This window comes from Euprymna scolopes, chromosome 1, assembly GCF_053919585.1.
Source record: "Euprymna scolopes isolate OS-2025 chromosome 1, ASM5391958v1, whole genome shotgun sequence".
NCBI lineage: Eukaryota > Metazoa > Mollusca > Cephalopoda > Sepiida > Sepiolidae > Euprymna > Euprymna scolopes.
This window is the reverse complement of record NC_136482.1, coordinates 149,789,546-149,800,586: the sequence shown is the minus strand read 5'-3', so window position 1 is coordinate 149,800,586 and position 11,041 is coordinate 149,789,546. Positions and strand designations below refer to the sequence as shown.

Genomic DNA, 11,041 nt, shown 5'->3' with positions numbered 1-11,041 from the left:
AGGAACAAACTTGATAAAAATATTTATGCAGATCTACTTCTGCACTATTGCAGGATCATATCAAGTGTTCTTTTTTTTACGTTTTGGCAAAATAGATGTGGATATACCATGAGGGTTACAGTCATTTTCACATTAAAAATACATCAAATCTCTAATTAAATGTTTAGACATTTTATAAGAATCGGAATCGATACGTACATCGGAATCGGGAATTGGGCATTAAATTATAATTGTATCGAAATCAAGAAAAACCATCGAAATATTCCCATCACCGATAAACAGTAAATATTAATACAAAGTTATAAGTTTATGTTAAATAGCCTGGTGATTTTATAAACGGTGACTATATTTTAAAGAGAGATTATCAAGGGCAAACATTTCGATAATGCTTAAACATAAGCCAACAAGGCTAATACATATTAACATTTTTCCCACATTTACGATGCAATTCTTGTTTTCATTGTTTGGTTAAGGATATAAGGCATGTAAAAATGTCACACCTCATGGGAAGCAAATGTTAATCTCCGTGTTTCGAAGTACATGGGCTTGATTGTACCAGCGTGGCATTGTATGAGTGGGAACGAAAATGTGCATAAAATAAGCTTCAATTCAAGTCAATCCTCAGTACACTTTGAAATACATCGATTTCACCGTAACCGTCGAAAATGCAAAATATGATGAAATTTGCTATCTTTCTGAGCGGACTGATAGCTCTAACCCAGGGGCTGACTATCTGGCGTAAGTACAGTTTATAATTTCATTCGTAAACATTTTGTTGCTTTTAGCTATCAACCTTTCCTTTAAACATTTGTATTATTCTTTTATGAAAATGAAATTATCGTTGTGGAAGCATAACTAATATGTGGACCTAAAGATAAACAGTGCACTTGCTGTATTAAACACATATGACTTTAGATACATACTTACGTTTATTTTGAGTGTTTAAATTATTCGTCTTACTATTTGCACTTTGCTTGCTATTTGCACAACTTTTCAATCGATGTAAACGCACATTTTTTTCCGTGCGTCCTGTCGAAGCCGGAGACTTATGTATTTCACACGAATGTGTATGAGAGCTTTTATTATTTAATCCATACGATGAAGATTTCTAGAAGCGAAAGGATTATAGGATTTCACAATTTACTCTATGTAAATGTAACACGGACTTACACGTGTAGAACTAACTTTACGTATCAAACACGGCAATGACTATGGGAGTAAAAAAGCGACACTTATAATTTTATCCACGCGAGTAGATTATTCTTTATCCATCGGTCCTGATCGGATTGAAGTTTTATGTTATTCTTAATTATATTAGAGTATTACTCGTATTGATGTTTAAACCCCATATGACTCATACACAAAACTGGTTATTATTAACAACTTTATCTATTGCGCTACATCTCCATGAGAACTGTTGTAAAAAGAATGCAAGTAATACATTATATATTTTATAATGCATTAAATTATGCATCAAATCATTAAAGATCCTCCCGTTTATCCAAAGAGAGACAGTTTATATTTATTTTCTTTCTGTCTTGAATATAATTTATTCTAGGTCTGTTATGTAATGGTGCTGTGTGGCTACCTGTTGTAATTCCGTTTCTCTTTGCATGTCTACTCGATAGATTTGTAAAAATGCATAGTTTTTATTTGTAAAAATGCATAGTAAGGCAAAAACATACAAACTGTCATAGAAGATTATTATTATTATTATTATTATTATTATTATTATTATTATTATTATTATTATTATTATTTTTATTATTATTATTATTGTTATTGGCTCACAAGGGGCGTCCACACAGGTGTTCAGAGATATTTCCCTGAAAACAGCCTGTGGTGTTCCCTGGAAGCTGAGTGACAAGAAGTCTCCCCAGGTTTCCAGTACTCCCCACCTCCTTCGATAACATTAGCCAATGAATTTGCATTATCGCAACAGCTGCTTGCCATTGATTTCTCGTTGGCAGCAACTATTGGTCTTTGCTGCCATTTGAGTGACAATAAGCCTCCCCTAGGTCCCAGTTCTCTTCGCACTTATTCGGCTGAGGTCTGGTCAGTTCATCAGTCTTTCCTCCCTCCTTGACCCTACTTGGTTATTTTGTCTCGCTCTTTTTTAGGGGGGTAGTGATGTGGCAATTAGGGTCGGATCGGGTCAGAGAACTTATTTTAATATGCGGTTTCAGTGTTCTTGGTTCCATGTAGTATTTCATTTTTTGCCTTTGCAGCAGTTTGTTTGGTCTGCTCTTCTATTATTATTATTATTATTATTATTATTATTATTATTATTTATTATAACTATGAGTTTTCACTCAGGATTCCATATTGTTGAGACCAACCTGTTCCGTTCCCTGGAATGTGAGTGACAATAAGCTTTCTCAGATTTCCAGTACTCTCCAATTATTTCTTACAAACTGCGCTACACAAAAGATATTATTATTATTATTATTATTATTATTATTATTATTATTATTATTATTATTATTATTATTATTATTATTATTGTTGTTGTTGTTGTTATTATTATTATTATTATTATTATTATTGTTGTTGTTATTATGATTATTATTATTATTATTATTATTATTATTATTATTATTATCATTATTAACACACTATGAATGTTTACACAAACCAATTCTCTTCTACTGTATTTCCTTTTCATATAGAGTCGGTCAGCATCATTGTTTGGGTTTATTTCATTATTGATAGTCATGAGCTCCCTAGTCTTCTTGTCTCAGTTCTTCTTTAGTCAAACCTATAATAAGCCAAGTGTATCTTCCTAGTGACACTGACAATGTGTTTACGCTTTTTATTAGGTTTCTACTATATATTAGGTTGAGAAGAATGTTCTTGCCGAATTTTAAAATTAGTTTCAAATGATTTGTTTTAAAAAAGTTTTCGTAATAATACCTTTACTTTATATATCATTTAAAAGGGCCTTTTTCGTTCATCTAATCGTTGTAATTACAATCGTTTAAAAATAATTTTGTCATCTTTTTATAACGTTGAATGCAAGATGGGAAAAACAAATTAGCCCAAGTTTCTCAATTATATTCAAGTTAGGCTAAAAAGCTGCTGAAACAGCAAGCGATATCAACGAAGCGTTTTGCCAAAGCACAATGATAGTTAAAGAACTTTCCTGATGGCAACGATAGTCTTGGAGATGATGAGCGTAGTTGTCTGCTATCAGATGTTGACCACGATCAATTAAAAGTCTTAGTCGAAGTAAAACCACACACAACTGTCCAGGAACTTTCTTCTGAATTGGACTTAACGTATACAGCGATTTCTAATCACTTGAGAGAGATTGCAAAGACAAACATATTGATAAATGGGTGCCTCATGAATAGAACGACAACCAAACGAACCACCGTTATGAAGTGTCATCTTCATTTCTTTTACACAATAAGAACTATCCGTTTATAATCGGGGATGTTACTTGCGATGAAAAGTGGGTCCTTTACGATAACAAGCGACGCTCAGCTCGGTGGTTAGACACCGTGGAGGCTCCACAAGACTTCCAGAAGCCAGAGTTTCACCAAAAAAGCTCATACTGATTGTTTGGTAGTTTGCAACAGGTCTCATCTTTTATCTTTTTTTTAAATGCAGCTGGTGTTATCTTGTCGGTATAGCTCAGTTCTTCCTTACTAAAACCTATAATCCGTCGAGTGTGTATTACGGCGGAGAAGTACTGTCAACAAATGGATGAAATGCATCAGAAACTTCGGCAACAACACCCAACATTAGTCAAAAGAAAAAAAAAACAATTCTTCTTCATGACATGCCCGACCGCAACTGACTAAATCGACCCTGAAGAAGTTGAACAAATTAAGCTACAAACTCTGCCTCATCTGCCATACTCTCCAGACTTGTTTCCTTCCGACTACCACTGTTTTAAGCATTTAGGCTAGATTCTGTGTTAGAAATGCTTCATAAACTTAAAAGATATGAAAAACGCCTTCACTGACTTCATCGCCATCAGAACACAAGATGTTTATGTTATTGGCATAAGTACACTTGTTTTGCGTTGGTCATTATTATGATACAAATATATGTTGATTCTGGTGTTGCTTATTTCTATCAATAAATTTTTATTTTAGCTGTGATATGTTTATTTTAATTTAAAATCTTTAAAACCGTAGCATCTTTCTTGTCAATCTGATAATTTTGTTTCACTGAATGTTGTTCCTCTGTGATATTCTTTTTAAATTTTCTCTTTTATTTCTGTAGCTTTGATATTGTCTGCTTCCAGAACTTCCACCTATTTTTAGCTATCATGTTCACATATTGCCATCGTCTCTGTTTGGTTTGGTAATTCCATGCCGTCCGTTGCTTCCAGTTTTCCCTTTCTCAGGATCAGCAGTGCACACTTGTCCATACAGAATTATATACCGATATCATGACTGAAGATTCTGGTTGTGTTTATAAGCGTCTCTGACAGATTCTTAGTTTTCCAGGCAGTTTCATATCATCCATGTACATCAGATGGTAATATCCTTGGCCTTCGGGACAAGATCAAAGTGTAGTATCTGTTCTTCAGATGCATCTGTTCCGACAGATGCTGCAGGCTATGACTAGCTATGACTAGCAAAGACCAGATGTGGGGGCAACCCCACATGCCTGACCATTAACCAGCTCCCATTTCCCACCTCTCGGAAGCTGGTCCCCTTTTTCCCTTCCCCCCTCCCTTCACTCCTCACATTAAAAATCGGCCTTGTGCCTAATTTGCTCGGTGGGGGAGCAAATAAATACCATCTGTTCCGGCAGATGCTGCAAGCAAAGACTAGCTATGACTAGCAAAGACCATATGTGGGGGTAACCCCACATATCTGAACTTGGTCAATGTAGGGGCAACCCTTCATACCAATTGTCACCATCCCGCTCCCCTACTCCCCGGGGAGTTGGTTCCCATTTCCCCTTCACTCCTCACATTAAAAATCGGCCTTGTGCCTAATTTGCTCGGTGGGGAAGCAAATAAATACCATCTGTTCTTCAGATGCTGCAAGCTATGACTAGCTATGACTAGCAAAGACCAGATGTGGGGTTGCCCCCACATGCCTGACCTTTAACCAGCTCCCATTTCCCACCTCTCGGGAGCTGGTCCCCTTTTTCCCTTCCCCCTCCCTTCATTCCTCACATTAAAAATTGGCCTTGTGCCTAATTTGCTCGGTGGGGGAGCAAATAAATACCATTCTTGGCCTTCGGGACAAGATCAAAGTGTAGTATCTGTTCCGGCAGATACTGCAAGCAAAGACCATATGTGGGGGCGACCCCACATATAAGACCTTGGTGTATGTAGGGGTAACCCTTCATACTAATTGTCACTATCCAGCTCCCCTACTCCCCGGGGAGTTGTTCCCCATTTCCCCTTCAGTCCTCACATTAAAAATCGGCCTTGTGCCTAATTTGCTCGGTGGGGGAGCAAATAAATACCATCTGTTCTTCAGATGCTGCACTTCCATGTTTTGTTCTCTTTCGGTGGAGGAGAAATCCTTCACGACTGAGACAATTTTTATTTTTGTACCTTTTCTCCACGTTAAAAAACGACCCTGGTGTCTAACTCTGTCCCGTGGGGAGGCATAGTAAATAGGTACATCAGATGGTAATTCTATTATCTGTATTAGTGATGTTGTATCCGACGTAGCATTTTAATTGCATATAGCTAAGGGGCATCATGGCTATGATATATAGTATTGGTGATATCTTTGAAGATAGCTGTTTTGTATTTTGATCAAAACAGTGCATTATCCATCAGGTGTCAGTCCACGTTTCCAGGTTTTCCTTGCATTTTCAATGGAATAGATAATCTTGTCTTGTACATTTTCAGCCAGTCTGTTATCCACGCTTTCAATTCTTCCCATGGCAATATTCATTATTTCTTATTTTTACCTTATTCAGAATTTCTTTTTCATGCATAATATGTCATGAATTCCGTATTTTTTTATTCTCCTTTTAAATTTGTTCTATTCTTCGGGGGGGGGGATAGTGCATTATTATTACTAGAGTGGAACATTTGTTCTCTTAGTTGGGCTCTCAGTATTTACCAGACTGTAGGTAAACATGTTATACGTTAATTTCCGTCTGGAGCTGGTTCCCCTGTTCGTGCCCTTTTGTATTATAGTGATGGTTATAGTGAGTCTCCTTGAAAGACACCTCTTTGTATGTTAATTTCTGTTAACCATATTGTATGTTAATTTCTGTTTCATATATATATAGCAGATCATGTGTTCTTCTTTTTCCTTTTTGGCATCTTTTCTGTTCCTCGGGGAGAAGTCTACGATTATTAGGGAGTGGTAGATTTGTTCCCTCGGTTGTGGTCTCAGTATTTTCCACATATTGGGTATGCACGTAATGGGCCTATCGTTGCTGGGGACGGTGCCTTTCTCTGTGTCCCTTTGTAGCAGTGTGGTTCTACGTTTTGTCATCCAATCTGGCGTGCTTTCTTTCTATATACATCTTCGCAGGTTTTGGGCCAGCCTTTCATGTAAGGTTGTGAATTTTTCGAACCATTATGCATGTATCTTGTCGTTAACAGGTGCATTTTAGTACTCAGGCATTTATTATTATTGATAGAAATAATTATTGTGTTACATTACATAATTTCGTATGATATTATCGCTAATATGAATGTTCAGTTGATTGAATTCTTAATAAAAGTAGAGCGTATGATGAGGTCTGCTGGCATTTGGATTAAGTTATTTCATTCCTTTCAATGCTATTACAAAGAATCTGATACGTATGTTTACTTTACACTCGTTTCTCTGAAATCTGCCTTCTTTCATCTGCGGTCGTTACTGTCATGTTCATAATTTACTTATAGTGTAACGATAAACATACCATAAATCTTTCATCTTGTTTATACAATAGGCGATTACTTTTCCTGTTTACAGTAACTGTTTTGTTTGTCGTGATGGGGCGTATTTACTTGCTGATTTTGTTAACCCCCATGTGATGTATAAGCAAGATAACGGTACTTGCTCTTTCATGAAAATTAAGCTAGCATCTCCCATGTTCGATCAGCTAGATAAAAATCTGGTTTTATTATTGAACACACATTTATTTTGATAATTTATCTAAACTATTACCATTCAAACAAATAAACTTTTAATAAATAATACGATAAAATTTCGCACCATATAGTTTTCTCGTTGTTGCTTTAGGAGGGAAAATATAACTAAAATAAAGAAATATATTATGTATATATATGTATGTATATGTATATATATATATGTATATATATATATATATATATATATATATATATATATATACAGGGTGTTCCAAAAAAGCGGGCCCCAACTCTAATTAGGCCCCGTTTCTTTCGCCATAAGTAGTTTATTAAATTCAAAACATCACATCGAAACACTAGGTTCTTTGGCCATTTTTTTTTCTCCGTGGACTGTAAAATGCTCAGAAAAACGATTGAATGCCCTCTATTTTTTTTTGGTCACCATATATATATATATATATATATATATATATATATATATCACACGGGGGCAGCACGGTCCTGAACAAGTTCGTTCACACAATCCTGAACACCTCTGAGGATTCGCCCACGACACGCCCCCAAACGATACCGTCGAATCGACACAACACGATCCCAAACAACACCGGCAATCCATACGACACGATCCCGTACAAAACCGTCGAACTGACACGATCAGGAACACAGTAACATACGACACATTACGAGAGCAATCATCTTAACTAGCCCCGAATGACATATCGGCTTGTTTTTTATAGCCTTGGGAAAAAATTAGTCGTCGCTGTGAGGTGGATGGATGAAGTTCATTGTAGACTTTTGATTTCCAATCGAAAAGTCCCGGGTTCGCTTTTCGCCGCAGGTAGGGTCGACTCATGCACTAGCGCACGATTCTTGTTCGTTTCCGTGCATGCTCGTTACACTCGTAATCTTTCATAGATATATAATCTATATTTCTATGAAAGTGAGAATGTGTGTTTGGGAGGATATTCTCATCCTATATACTCACGAATATTTTTATTTACAGACTTAAAATTAGGTATATAATAAACATGTAAAAAACTTTTTAATAGGTTTTCATTTGAAAAAAAAAGGATACAATATGAAAAATTTATATGTGGAAGTCGTCGGATTTTTCTCTGTTTGCGAACAGTTTCACGATTGCGCATACGTGAATAGTTCACATTATATATTATTTACATTAAATATAATTCGATTTAAAAACAGTTTTTACAGAGTATATCACGCTGGCCGAATGCTTATTGTACTTTACTCAGTGGCCTTAGGTTTTGGTTTCGATCTTAGCTCCAGCATTTAGTTTTATTTTCAAGAAAAAAATAAAACATTATACCGGCTTGTACATGTCTCAGTTCCTGCATGATTTAAAATATAATATTTATGCGTATTTTACGACCAGACAATGCCGGACGGCCTATTAGTTTATACATAAATTTAGTATTACACCATCTTCTATAATATATATCTTACCTACCTGTTTAAATGCATGCATACATGTATGTATGTACGTATGTATGTCTACCTAAAACTTATGACAGAGACAACGGAATTTCAGGAGATCGGTGTTATTTTGGACGACAAATATCGAAAAATAGGGTAAAAACATTAATTCCTTCACTCTCTACTGGGCACTTTTCTACAGGTAGAGGTCGCTTTTTTCGCCGATATTTTTGAAAGTCAGCTCTTCTTTTCGATTGAATAGCCTTAATTTAACATTTGTTACTTCCGGTTTGGCAATTGGCTCAACAGCAAACAGGTCATTTTTTTTACGTTCTTTTCCTTCTTCGCGGTACGGATTCAAGCCTGTCTGCCTGCTACCACTCTTTTTTCTTACTCAACACACACCGTGGGCACCCAGGCTAATCTGGAATATAAATATCACTTGTCTGCTGAAACGTATGCATGTGTGTCTGTCTGTCTGTCTGTATGTATGTATGTATGTATGTATGTATGTATGTACGTATGCCTACAACTTACGACAGAGGCGACGGATTTTCACGAAATCGTCATCGCTTTAAAAATCGACGCTTCGGACGACAAATATCAAAGAATTGTCTAAAAACATTTATTTCTTCACATCCACTGAACACTTTTCTAGAGGATGTCGCTATTTACGCTTATATTTTCGAAAGAGGTCACCCTGTTTTCGATTTATAAGCCTTACCTTAAACATTTACCACTTCCGGTTTGGCGATGGACGAAATAGCAAAGACCACACATTTTTTCTTTTCCTCCTTCGCGGTAAGGGTTGGAGCCTGCATTCTTATTACGACTTTTACTTTGCTCAACACACACCTCCAAACACCCGGGCAACGCTGGGCACTCAGGCTAGTATATTTATACAATCTTTCTACTTCTTTCTAATAGTAAAATTCCTGTGATTTTAAAGACAGTATCTTCTTAAATATTAATCGCCATTATATCTGAATCTTGATTCCTAGCTTTTTACGCTATGTTATTTTTTTTTATTACAGCTCTCTGCGGAATAAGAAATTACAACCCGAGCATTGAATTGTGTTGCACTAACCGAGTGATCCCCAAATCCGGAGACTTCTCCAAGTGTTGTGGAAGTCGCCAATACGATGATAGATTTTATATGTGTTGCAAAGATGTCATCTATCGAAAATCCGTATTCTCTCCAATGTGCTGTGGCACTGACGAATACAATAAAAGATTTCCCATGCGTTGTAATCGTAACTATTTTGGCGGATTCAGAGACACTTATCACTGCTGTCAACAAGACTTATACCGTGGACGATTATTTCGTTGTTGTTATGGTAGGGTTTTTTACACTTTTGGATCACCTCGCTTCTGTTGCGCAAATCGTATGTACGGTCCAACATATAACAACTGTTGTAATTACAATAGTATTCAACCGCCGTATTAAAAAAAGGTGTATATGAGCAATATGCTTTTAATTATATTGGAAAAATTGTTCTCAAATAAAATCAGTCAAAATAGCTATTTACAATGTTGTTTTGTTTTAACTTGTAAATGCGTTGTATATTAGTTGAACTTGTTGCCTTTCGAATATGGAAATTCGGTTAATTTGTTAACGAGTTGAACGGCTCATCAAAAACTTGTTTACGTTGAACTTGAAGACAACCATATTTTAGTCAGCTTGAAAGCAGGAAAACGGAAAAAAATTCCACAAGCGTGCAGTTCTAAGAAAGAAGCTTTGTTCATGGAATTTACGCTTATGGTAATGCACAGATAAAGAGTGGGGGAATTATTGATAGTGTTTTCAGCACGACGAGTGTTTCTTTGTGAAATTCTAGCGAGGGGGTACCATAGATTGAAGCTCAGTCGACACTTTCCATGAAAATAACGATAAAGCAGAGACAAACTCTCAACACCTCCTCTTCTGTGAGATAGAGTTTGCAGCGAATAGAAAAGGACATCTATTTTGAACTCTCTCAAGGCAGGACAAGTCGTTTCTAGCAGCTCCTGCCTAGATGTGGCAACAGTATTCCATCCTTGGACGTACCTGGCTCTTATATAGATAGAGAATTGCATCAGCAGCAGTGCGATATCTACTAGATCGATAGAACTATCCTGCTATTTTTCCAGCGGCCTGGGCAACATATTTGATGTACGTGTTCCATTTAAGATCAGGAGTAAAGGTCAAGACCAGAAGCTTGTCAAAACCTGAGGCTTCCCCAAGACGAGAGCCATTCATTTAAATTGATGCCAGACGGGTATCAGAACGTTGATGATGTAAAGAGAGAAGCTGGCTTTTATTTTATTTTATTGGACAAATATTTTCCAAAGTGACCATTTTAATAATCTAGCGGATTAAAATTATGTATAAAATTAAGTGAAAGAATACTTTGAACGTATTTGAGAATTCCCAGATGAATAAACAGTTGTAATATAACTGATTAGTGTCTGTAATTATTCAATTATTATAGAAAATAATTATGTCAGCCCTTTAAGAAACTTGTTTCTTATCGTGAAGCACTTTCAGTTGTATTAAGTCGGTCAACTTTGTTCATATGCATAGATCGTCATATAATGACTAGATCACTCTGATTG

At 36.2% G+C, this 11,041-nt stretch overlaps 1 long non-coding RNA gene across 1 annotated transcript; it reads left to right on the top strand.

Moving 5' to 3' along the window:
- Positions 1 to 503: 503 nt before the first annotated feature.
- Positions 504 to 9,977, top strand: LOC145276702 (uncharacterized). Its single transcript, XR_013867995.1, has 2 exons — positions 504 to 738; positions 9,481 to 9,977. It is a non-coding gene; the product is annotated as an uncharacterized LOC145276702 (long non-coding RNA).
- The last annotated feature ends 1,064 nt before the right edge of the window (positions 9,978 to 11,041 follow it).